The sequence below is a fragment of the Rhinatrema bivittatum genome, chromosome 3 (assembly GCF_901001135.1).
Source record: "Rhinatrema bivittatum chromosome 3, aRhiBiv1.1, whole genome shotgun sequence".
NCBI lineage: Eukaryota > Metazoa > Chordata > Amphibia > Gymnophiona > Rhinatrematidae > Rhinatrema > Rhinatrema bivittatum.
The window spans coordinates 567496495-567507794 of NC_042617.1; positions in this window are offsets into that span (position 1 = coordinate 567496495).

The following is an 11300-nucleotide window of genomic DNA, read 5'->3' on the forward strand; positions in this document are numbered from 1 at the left end:
TCCGCGTTCACAGTCTTGTTCCAGCCTTGTTCCAGTGTCCTACTGTTCCAGCGTCCTCCTGTTCCTGCATCTGCCTGTTCGTCTTCCCAGGTAGTGCCCTCGAACTGTCTCACTGGTACTGACCTCGGCCTGCTGCTTCCACTGCCATAAGAACTCTCAATAGACTGGCGGGGATTGGTGACTCTGCCAGAACTTTCTGCTGCTTCCGCTGTCATGCGAGACTTCTCTTTGGCTGGCAATGGTTAAGGACCCCGCTAGCATTTCCTCCTTTAGCCATCATGTGTGGTAAAAAAAAAAAAAAGTGTTACGTTTTTCTCCGCAGGCCAATTCGGCCATGAGCAGGGAATTGTTTGGCAAGCCAGAAAGAATTGTTCAAGAGGCCAGATACGGCCCATGGTCTGCAGTTTAGAGACCCCTGCCTTAAACCAATAGAATTCATTAAAAATCAATAAAGCACTTTGAACTTATATTGCTCACAATAAATAATTCAAATTATAAAGTCTCATGTATTGAGCTCAACAATCCACTTTCTCATAAAAATATTCATATCTTTATTCATTGTAGTCAAAAGAAAAAAAAATTGATGCCAAGTACTGTTACATAACTATGACAAGATGCCAAAAAAAATCCATATTATTATAAGGGATTCATGCCGCCAGACAAGGTCTCGCTATTGAAAAAAAAAAAAAAAGAGAGAAAGAAGAAATCCCATATGGAACGTAGAACACTTCATCTTATAATCTCATAGCATCTCATGTCATGTACAAAGAGTGCTTCAGAAGATCGCATACGCTCAGAGCACCAATCAGAGCCCAAACCAGATTCCTACACAATAAAGTATACAGGAACCTCCCAATCCAAATCCACAACAAGAGCTGCAATCATGTTTAAAAAATGTGATGTTTCCACAAGAGATCAGAAGAGCCCTATCAAGGCATAATAAGGTCTGCCCACCATAAAGAATCTATAATTGTTACTGACGTTCCCGAGTGAGGCAAATACCACAGGAGAAAAAAATTACAAAAATGTGGACCCAACCATCTCTGCAGCGAGACCTCCAAAGGACATAGTTTTCAAATAAAGAAGAAAAAAAATCCAACATTGTTTGAAACAAAGCTGCAACGTATCCTGATCACCATCGATCAAGTGTCATTGCATCCTGCATTATGTTTCAGAATATGAAGTCGTGCGCAAAGTCCTCCAATTCCGTTGAGTGGGGGCAATCGGTGTTAACCCCCCACCTGCACGTGTAATGTCCTGCAGGTGGTGCAAATAATGTTAGACAGCACTGAACAAAGCAGTCCCAAACAAGAAGAGATTAAATAACTCGTTCAAGCTGTGACCACGAGAGAACACTGTTAATGCTGACTCTTTGAAAAACATTTTGGAGCTGCAAAACAGACCAATCAGAGGATCTTATGTACTATTTATTTATTTATTTATTTATTTATTTAGTTTTATATACCGACAACCGTTTGCACATCGTGCCGGTTTACAGATAACTTACAACCAGATTATATGTAGGCAAAGCCTTTACAAGGAACAGTATGTAACATAAACATAGTAACAGAGTAATAACTAGGTAACTAGGGGAGGGTGGAAAAGTGGGGAAACACCACATTTCTCAACTAGCTGTAATAAATATTCCGACTGGCCACCATGGCTCTTTTGAAAGCCTTTATGTAGAAACCTCCTTACCTTATCAATGGCTTGTCTCCTGAAGTCATCACTAAATGTGTGTCAAATACTCATCTGCCTTGGTGACATTAGAATTATTCATCAAGTCAAATGATACAGCAGAAATGTATGCTGCTTCTATACATTTAGGGGTATACATCAGGGCATCTTGCCCTCGCTCCCGTGCGGCCAGCGCAGACCCGTCGGGGTCCCGGAGCCCCGGAGCCACCCCTGGACTTGCCTGATCGCCTCTCCGATCCACCACGCGGTGACGGCCCGCCCACCCGAGCGCATCATCATCCGGGGCCGGAGGGATCTTTAAATCCGCAGCCTCAGCATCTGGCGCTCCCTTCTTGCCTTGCCGGCCATCAGGGCACCTTGCCCTCGCTCCCACGCAGTCGGCGCAGACTCGTCAGGGTCTCCAACCTGCCCTTCATCTCCAAAATCCTTGAAAAGGTAGTCAACACGCAACTCACTGACTTCCTCGAGGACCATAATATCCTACACCCATCACAATTTGGCTTCTATAGAGGACGCAATACTGAAATTCTCTCACTAGCAATTACAGACACCATCCACATAGGCATGGACCAAGGGAAATCGTATTTACTTGCCCTCCTAGATATCTCGGCAGCCTTTGATACTGTCAACCACCAAATCCTCCTTTCCCGTCTGGCAGAGATAGGTATCTCCGACACAGCACTTTCATGGCTTTCCTCCTATCTCACCCACAGTGAATACTTAGTAAAAATTGATAAATCTGAATCCTCGCACATTCCCCTCACACAAGGTGTCCCCCAAGGAGCCTCCCTATTTTCCACCCTTTTCAATATCTATCTTTTGCCTCTTTGCCACCTACTCTCTGTCCTAGGCCTGAACTTCTTCCTGTATGCCGATGATGTGCAAATCCTTATCCCCATACAAAAACCCCTCAAGGAATCCCTGCAATTCTGGGAATCTTGCCTTGTTTCTATCAACTCCCTATTATCCAACCTCCACCTTGCACTAAATGCATCAATAACAGAAATCCTTATCATCTCCAATCATCCAGAACACACATCACTTTCCACCTCTCATGACTCTTTCTTAGCCCATACCCCACTGCACTCCGTAAAAGACTTAGGCGTCACACTAGATCAACTCCTAAATTTCAAACCCCACATCAAGTCCCTACTAAAAGGGGGCTTCTACAAACTCCACGTCCTTAAAAAACCTAAGTCCCTCCTCCACGCCCAGGATTTCCGCTTAGCTCTGCAGACAACCATTCTATCTAAATTGGATTACTGCAACTCCCTTCTCTTAGGACTCCCATCCTCAACCATTAAACCCCTACAAATCCTGCAGAATGCCATGGCACGAATCATAACTAATACCCGCAAAAGAGACCACATCACCCCCATACTAAAGGATCTGCACTGGCTACCCATCCTCTTCCGCATTCAATACAAAACCCTCACCATCCTTCACAACACGCTCTACAAAAACAATCCTTCATGGCTCGAGGAAATGCCACGTTTCTGTTCCTCTAACTGCCCCACCAGAACCTCCCTTGCAGGCACCCTGCACACCTCATCTCTCAAAACTGCACACCTTACCCTTACCAGAGAAAGAGCCTTCACCATTGCTGGCCCCACCCTCTGGAACTCCTTGCCCACCGATCTCCGTCTTGAACCTTCCTTACACAATTTCAAAAAAAAGGTATCAAGACAAGGCTCTTCATGCAGGCCTATCCAGATGCTAACCAAACCTAGACAATACCCTCCTGCCTCTCAGATCTCGCCTTTACATTTTGTATTTATGTGTACAGCTAATCCAGTTATTTAATGTACTCCTCCCACGATGTGACTTTAGAAAATGATTTTAGTAAGTTATTATAATTATTATGGTTACTCTCAACTTTCTCCTCTCATCTTTGTTCCTTATCTCTCCCTCTGTCTCCACCTGTTCCTGGCCTTCCTCTTCCTCCCTTCTTGCCTGCTCTCTTCTCCCTGCTCCCTGTTCAATGTAACTTTCCTTTCTTTTAGTTAATTGTAAACCGGTGTGATGTGTTCTACGAATGTCGGTATATTAAAAGTTAATAAATAAATAAATAAATAAATAAATAAATAAAATAAATAGATTTTCAAAGGGTTATGCGCGTAACTTACGCGCATAACCCCGAAAACCTGCCCCTGCGCGCGCAGAGCCTATTTTGCATAGGCTTGGCGGCGCGCACAAGCCCCAGGATGCACGTATGTCCCGGGGCTTTGAAAAGGGGGCGGGGGCGTGGGCGTGGCACCGATCCGGTGGCTGTCCGGGGGCGGGACCGAGGCTTCCGGCACAGTGGGGTTGGCATGCCGGCAGCTGGCCGGCACGCACAAGATACGCCTGACAGAAGCAGGCATAAAAAGTTTAACAAGGTGGGAGGGGAAGGTGGGGGCGAGTGGAAGAAAAGTTCCCTCCGAGGCCGCTCCGATTTCGGAGCGGCCTTGGAGGGAACGGGGAAAGCCATCGGGCCTCCCCCTAGGGCTCGGTGCGCACAAGGTGCACAAGTGTGCACCCCCTTGTGTGCGCCGACCCCGGATTTTATAACATGCGCATGGCAGCGCGCGCATGTTATAAAATCGGGTGTACATTTGTGCACACTGGGTAGTGCACACAAATGTACCCCGCCCGTGCTTCTCTTAAAATCTAGCCCTTAAAGTTGAACTTGAAAAGCTCGGCACGTTCCAAAATCGGGACATGTGCACACAAGTCGGCCTCGCACACATCCTCTGAATTTTAAAAGCCACTTGATTTCAAAATGGGCGCGGTGTGGGCTTGGTCTGGGTGGGGCGTGGGCATTTCAGGGGCGTGATCAAGAGGTGTGCATGGAAATAAGCGCCCTGGTCCATTGCCACGTAACTTTAATTCTGCTAGGGAAGAAGCGTAACTTAAAAAAATAAAAGAAATTAGCTTTCTCTACTGGGGTAAATGGGGGGAGTTCAGACTATCAAGCCAGGAGGGCTGAGCACCTAAGCTCTTAACTGGGTGAACTGATGGATGAATTGGTGAAACTGACAATAGCGTGGACATGCGCCTGTCATAAAATACCCTGACTTATGCAGGAAAAACAGGATTTACACGCCTAGGTGCGCACCCACTTAAAATTAAGTGAGTGTGTGCACACGCTCAGGCTATTTCATAACATGCCTGCATATATGTGCGCGAGTTATAAAATCATCGCATCCCTGAGCGTGCGCCGACACACACGCGCCAATGTGAGTCCGTGCTCTGCTTTGAAAGTTATTGTCCCTGCAGAGTTTATGCAAAGTAATATAGACCTATGTATACTTAAAGTATACTGTATCCTTTATATTGCTGTATATTTTTATTACCATATGTGTATACTACATTTTAATAAGTGATTAAAGGGTATGAGGGGCAGTAGATTCCCAAGGGATGCATGAAGAATGAAAGAGTCCTAAAAATGTGCAGGAAGACAAGGCAGTGCCCGAAGGATAGGTGCTGGTGCAGCTGAATGAATGTAGAGAGAATTTCTGATGCTCTAGGATGCTACTTCCACTTGCAGCCTGCAATGTGATTTTTAAGCACAAGTCCACTTTACTGCTGTATTTTTGGACATAATTAAAAAAAAAAAAATAACCTGAATGTAATTTCTAAATTTCAGGACACACATTTTGGTAAAAATATTTTGGGGGTTAAGGCCCCATACCCCTTTCAAAGTAGCTGATGCAACAATCTATGCGTTAAAACTTTGCGCCGAAATCCAGCACGCTGTTTCTTAACGCAGATTAAAATGTTTTTGAACTCCAAGTGCAGTAGCTTAAAAGTGCAAGAAGCAATCAGCGCAGTCTGAACACGCGTTTTAAACCTGGGCGCTGTTAGAGCAGAGGGGGGGGGGCGGAGGCTTTTACCAGGCAGCAATAAAGGAAATCGGAGGAAAAGTTTCCAATTTTTTATTGTATTTTTAAATATTTCCTTTTCCTCAAACACAGCTGTCAGGCTCAAAGCAAGTAGAAGAGGTGGTGGTGGTGGTGGGGGCCTTGGTAGTGACCCTTGTGGTTCAATCGATCAAATGAGAGAATAATGTTTTTTTTCAGCTTTCAGCTTCCATGTCCTTTTCTCTTTCTCGCTACCTTCTGATTGCTCTTTCCTGAAGACAGCACTTTGCAAGCCTCCAACCCAAGATCAGACACCCTAGACCTGAGCCTCGAGAGCCACAAACAGTCCAGGGTTTCAGGATATTCACCGTGAATATGCATGAGATAGATCTGCAGGCATGGCCTCCATTGCGTGCAGATCTATCTCATGCATATTCACGGTGGGTATCCTGAAAACCTGCCCTGTTTGTAGCTCTCGGGGCTCAGGAGTAGGCCAACCCTACCCTAGTTGTTTCTCTTTTTTTTTTTTTTTTACCCTCCCTTCAGCCTGGGTAACAAAATTGCCAATATAATGGCCATAAAACATGCAAGAAAGAAAACATTATTTTTGTGAATAATCAAACAACGTCTGACACTCCACCTCTGACCATTAAGAAAAAGCGAGTTAAGCCAGCGCACCTCTCTGCATTGGGAGACGATACTCAATTCCCTCATTAGCATGGGATTTCCATGCACGGACGCTAAGCCGACCGCACTTTTCCCAATGCGCATTTTCTGTGCGCAGTACTCCTGGCTTGTGCACAGAAAACGTATGTTCAAGGGCAGGTAAAACTGCGCGTTCGGTTGCACGCACCTTATTGCAGAAGTCCTAAAATGTGCTTCCTGCATATTCTGCCTCGTAGAGGCTGTCAGTATTACCTCTGAGGTACAATACGTGATGAACTGTGCCGTTCTGCCCTTACACTCAGAAAAATATCTGTTCATCTATGGTAAATTGTCTGACTTTTATGAAAGGGGAGTGCATGAGGTGTGAGGTCAAACTGGTGATGGAATTAGGGGCTGTAGGGGTCTGCTTGCAACCCCGATCTTGAAGCACAGGGTGGGTCTGCTCCTAAAGGACAATAGAGGTTTCCAGGGACTCTCGCTATACAAATTGTTCCAGCATCACCAGGGAGGTCTCTGTGAGGAGAGTCGGAGCCATCCCTTTTTTAACCACACGGATGCCTAGAGTGGCATCTGGATGTTTTGAGGGTGATATTTTTTTTAATTTTTCTTTCTGCTTTCCTTCAAGTGCTGTATAAATACATTGCATTGACGTTATCCCCTCCCGTCCCCTATAGCTGCTTTATTTCTCCACAGGGAGACGTAGTGGGGTCTGAAGATCCAGACTGGCAATTGACATTTCTCTGATGGTTTTATAGGGAAGCTTATAAGAAATATTTGGTGGGTAAATCCCCCCCCCCCCCCCCACCCCTCACCGGCACTGCGCAAAACTCTCTGGTGGTCTAGCGGAAATAATCAGCAAAAAGCTTACAGCAAATTCATGAAGGTAACGAATGCCATCGGAATCTAAACTAGAATGAAATCCAGAAAATGATTCTATTACGTCCATCAGCTGACAGCATTCTGAATTCAACTGCAGAGAAACAGACAAGAGAGGGAAGGGAAGACAGGGGGACATAATTATCTGGCACTAAAGAACCCAACCCACGGAGTAAGAGAAAAAGAGCACAAGAGAAAGCAACAGCTCATCTGAAGTGCGTGACATATAGATTAGAGAGAGAGCAGATACAATAGGGAATAAATGCGGGATTCATTAAACTGATATAAATGTCCAGAGGGGTAGCCCTGTTAAGACTGTAGCAGCAAAAGCAATACAGAGGCTTGTGGTGCCTTTTAGGCTATCAGATTTGTTGAGGCATGAGCTTCCGAGGACCAGTGTCCAGCTCATCAGATGCATGAAATATCACACCCGTGAGGTAACCTCGCCAATGTAGAAATTTGCACATATTTGACAGGATGCACATATTCTTCAGAGCATGTTGGATTTGTATAGTGTTAAAAAGAGCAATAGCTATCCCTCCCTTCCTTTCCCTTGACCCCCCCCCCCCCTTCTCTTTCTCATAAACCGTTGCCACTGTAGAATTCATTTACTTTAAATGTGTTGACTGGCAAAATCAGAGGAAGACAAAACTGGGCCTTGAGAGGAATAAGAAAGGTGGTAGCCGGATACATGGAACTTATTAAGAATAGAACAATAGAGCTGAACAGACCCGCTGCCATGGCACCTCTTGCTTGCTTCCAGGCTGATCTCTTCCTGCCCCTGAAGAATACTGCAGTAGAAAAATGAATATGGGAGAGAGCTAAAGCAGAGCTGAGGTACGGGACAATTACAGAAAATGCTGAGCTCACAGGAGAAGTTCTAGAACCAGTGTACTAAACAGCACTAACATCCTCCATATATGCATGCAAAACACCTTTACTAATGTCCAGCATTAATGACATGCAAATGAGGCATGCATTCTGCGGACTCTGAAGTACGCATGTACATGGGGTGATGTCACAAAAACTTAACTACACCTCTCTGGGATGTAGTGACATTTTTTTTGCATTAATGCATCTGTGAATTAGATTACTGTATACTTTTTTACTGAGCTAGTTTACACAGTTTTGCATCTCATTACCTCATTACCTGATTAGCATAGCTTTCACACTAAAACTATTGCAAGCTATTTATACAATAACAGCACTGTTAAACATTTAATGATTGGACAGGAGTTAGTGCGCACTAACTAGAAAATGAACTTTTTTCTGAAATTTCGGAAAAAGTCCAATCGTTTTTTGGTTCTCCCGAATGTGGTGGCCAGGTCCCGGGGTTCTTGTCGTGACTCCTTTATCCTTTTGTACTCAACCCTTTCATGCAATTTTGAGGTTTGCAAGTACAGGAATGGATGGGTGCTGAGTAAATTCTGCCTAACAAATCCCAGTTTATTACTGAGTAAAATTACATTGCATAAAATGCCATACATAAATCTACAAAATTCAGTAAATAAGGAACTGCCTTCTAAAGGCCCCTTTAAGTGCTGCAGAGTCCTAGAAAGAACTTGCTGCAGCCCTGGGGGGGGGAGCACTACTCTAGAGCTAAAGGGATAAAGCACAGTCACTCAAAAAATGTCCCCGCAGTAAATCTGATTTTTCCAAAACAAAATCAAGTTTACTGAGACAAAAATTAAAAAAACCAATCAATGTAGAGATATAAACAGTTTTCCAAAGCATTCAATCAATAGACAAAAATCATACAGTTCCGTTCCTCAAGACACTTGGGAATGGTTGCAATGGGTTTTGGAAATCCCACAAACTTCTGCAAGTCTTCTTTTCTCTTAAAGATCTCACCAAGAACGCACTGGAACCTCTTCTTTCCACCTAGGTTTAGTCACAACATACTTTGCTGGTGTAGCAGCAACTTGAAGAGGTCCCTCTATCCCTTGGACTGGGGATAATTTTCCTTCCTGCCTGTGGATAGGGAGGGAGATGCATTTTTTAAATAAATAAATAAATAAATACTTTGCAGCTTCAGCTCCATGAGCCCGTACAATAACACTACTTCAATACACCAGTCAGGAGAACCTCAGCTTTTTCTCTTATTCAAAAAAGGAAATATCCCTTTCTTCTCCAGCTCAGGGAGAGAGCCAGCTTGTGCTGCCTCTCCCTCTCTCCACACACACAACTCCGACTCCCACCAGTGACTTTTGGGGTGCTTACGAGTTTAGATAGAAGGACCCTACTTAGGCCAAGCACGTATGCAGACTCCTACTCTTACACCCCTTGCCAGAAACTTCCACATTAGCAAAGGCCTGATAAGCCTTACAAATGCAAAATGAAAAGACATTCAATAATCAACGTATTCTGAATGATAAAATAATAATCAGATACTGTACATAAGAACATAAGAGCATAAGAAATTGCCATGCTGGGTCAGACCAAGAGTCCATCAAGCCCAGCATCCTGTTTCCAACAGAGGCCAAATCAGGCCACAAGAACCTGGCAAGTACCCAAACACTAAGAAGATCCCATGCTACTGATGCAATTAATAGCAGTGGCTATTCCCTAAGTAAACTTGATTAATAGCAGTTAATGGACTTCTCCTCCAAGAACTTATCCAAACCTTTTTTGAACCCAGCTACACGAACTGCACTAACCACATCCTCTGGCAACAAATTCCAGAGATTCTGTAACACAGAAGCAATTCAATCCTTACTCTCACTAGGGAAAGGCCAGCTGTGTCCTAATAGATCGTACACAATTAATTAAACATAAATAACTAAACATTCTAATCACTCCCCCTCCCCCTCCCACTCTTTAACTCTACCTCAACAGCATTCTGTGCTCATCAGCTACTTGACTGATTTATCTCAGCTCTGGCTGGGGACATTAGGCAAACTAGGCAGTCGCCCTTGAACACCAAAATTTTGGGGGTGTCAAAATCTCGCCAGCATGAGGTCCAGAGGGTGATATGTCACAGCCAATACCATCAAAGAAGGAATCACGATGCTGAAGTCACTGCTGCCAGTAGAGGGGCACACTGTGCTGGAGCTGATGCCAATAAGTAAGAAGATAAGAAATTGCCATGCTGGGTCAGACCAAGGGACCATCAAGCCCAGCATCCTGTTTCCAACAGAGGCCAAACCATGCTACAAGAACTGGAAATTACCCAAACACCAAGAAGATCCCATGCTACTGATGCAATTAATAGCAGTGGCTATTCTCTAAGGGTTAGATTTTATAAATGTACGCCCGCACGTACTTTTGTTCGCGCACCAGGCGCAAACAAAAGTACGCCGGATTTTACAAGATATGCGCATAGCCGCGCGTATCTTATAAAATCCGGGGTCGGCGCACGCAAGGGGGTGCATATTTGTGCACCTTGCGCGCGCCGAGCCCAGCGCGTGCTGCCTGTTCCCTCCAAGGTCGGAACTTTCCTTCGGCCTCCCCCCACCTTCCCCTCCCTTCCCCTCCCTTCCCCTACCTAATCCACCCCCCCAGCCCTATCTACACCCCCCCTACCTTTATCATGAAAGTTAAGCCTGCCCCAGGCACGTGTAACTCGCGCGCGCCGATCGGCCACCGCCGGGCGATTCTCCGGCCCGGGAGTGATTTCGGAGGCCTCGGCCACACCCCCGAAATGCCCCCAGGCCGGCACCATGCCCCGACACCCCCGGAACGCTCTGAATGTTGCACCGCCCCCCAACACGCCCCTGACACGCCCCCCTAGCAAAGCCCTGAGACTTACATGCGTCCCAGGGCTTGTGCGCGCCATCGAGCCTATGCAAAATAGGCTCGGCGCATGCAGGGGGGTTTTGAAAGGGTTACGCGCATAAAATCTTCCCCTAGGTAAACTTGATTAATAGCAGTTAATTGACTTCTCTTCCAAGAACTCATCCAAACCTTTTTTTAACCCAGCTTCACTAACTGCACTAACCAAATCCTCTGGCAATAAATTCAAGAGCTTAATTGTGCATTGAGTGAAAAAGAATTTTCTCAAATTAGTCTTAAATATGCTACTTGCTAACTTCATAGAATGCCCCAGAGTCCTTCTATTATCCGAAAGTGTAAATAATCAATTCACATCTACTCGTTCAAGACCTCTCATGATCTTAAAGACCTGGGGATGCATGACCAAAGGTTCACCTAGGGTGTCAAATAATCTTTCACCAGCCGATGGCTTCCAATGACCATTACATGTCATTGGATTCATTATAC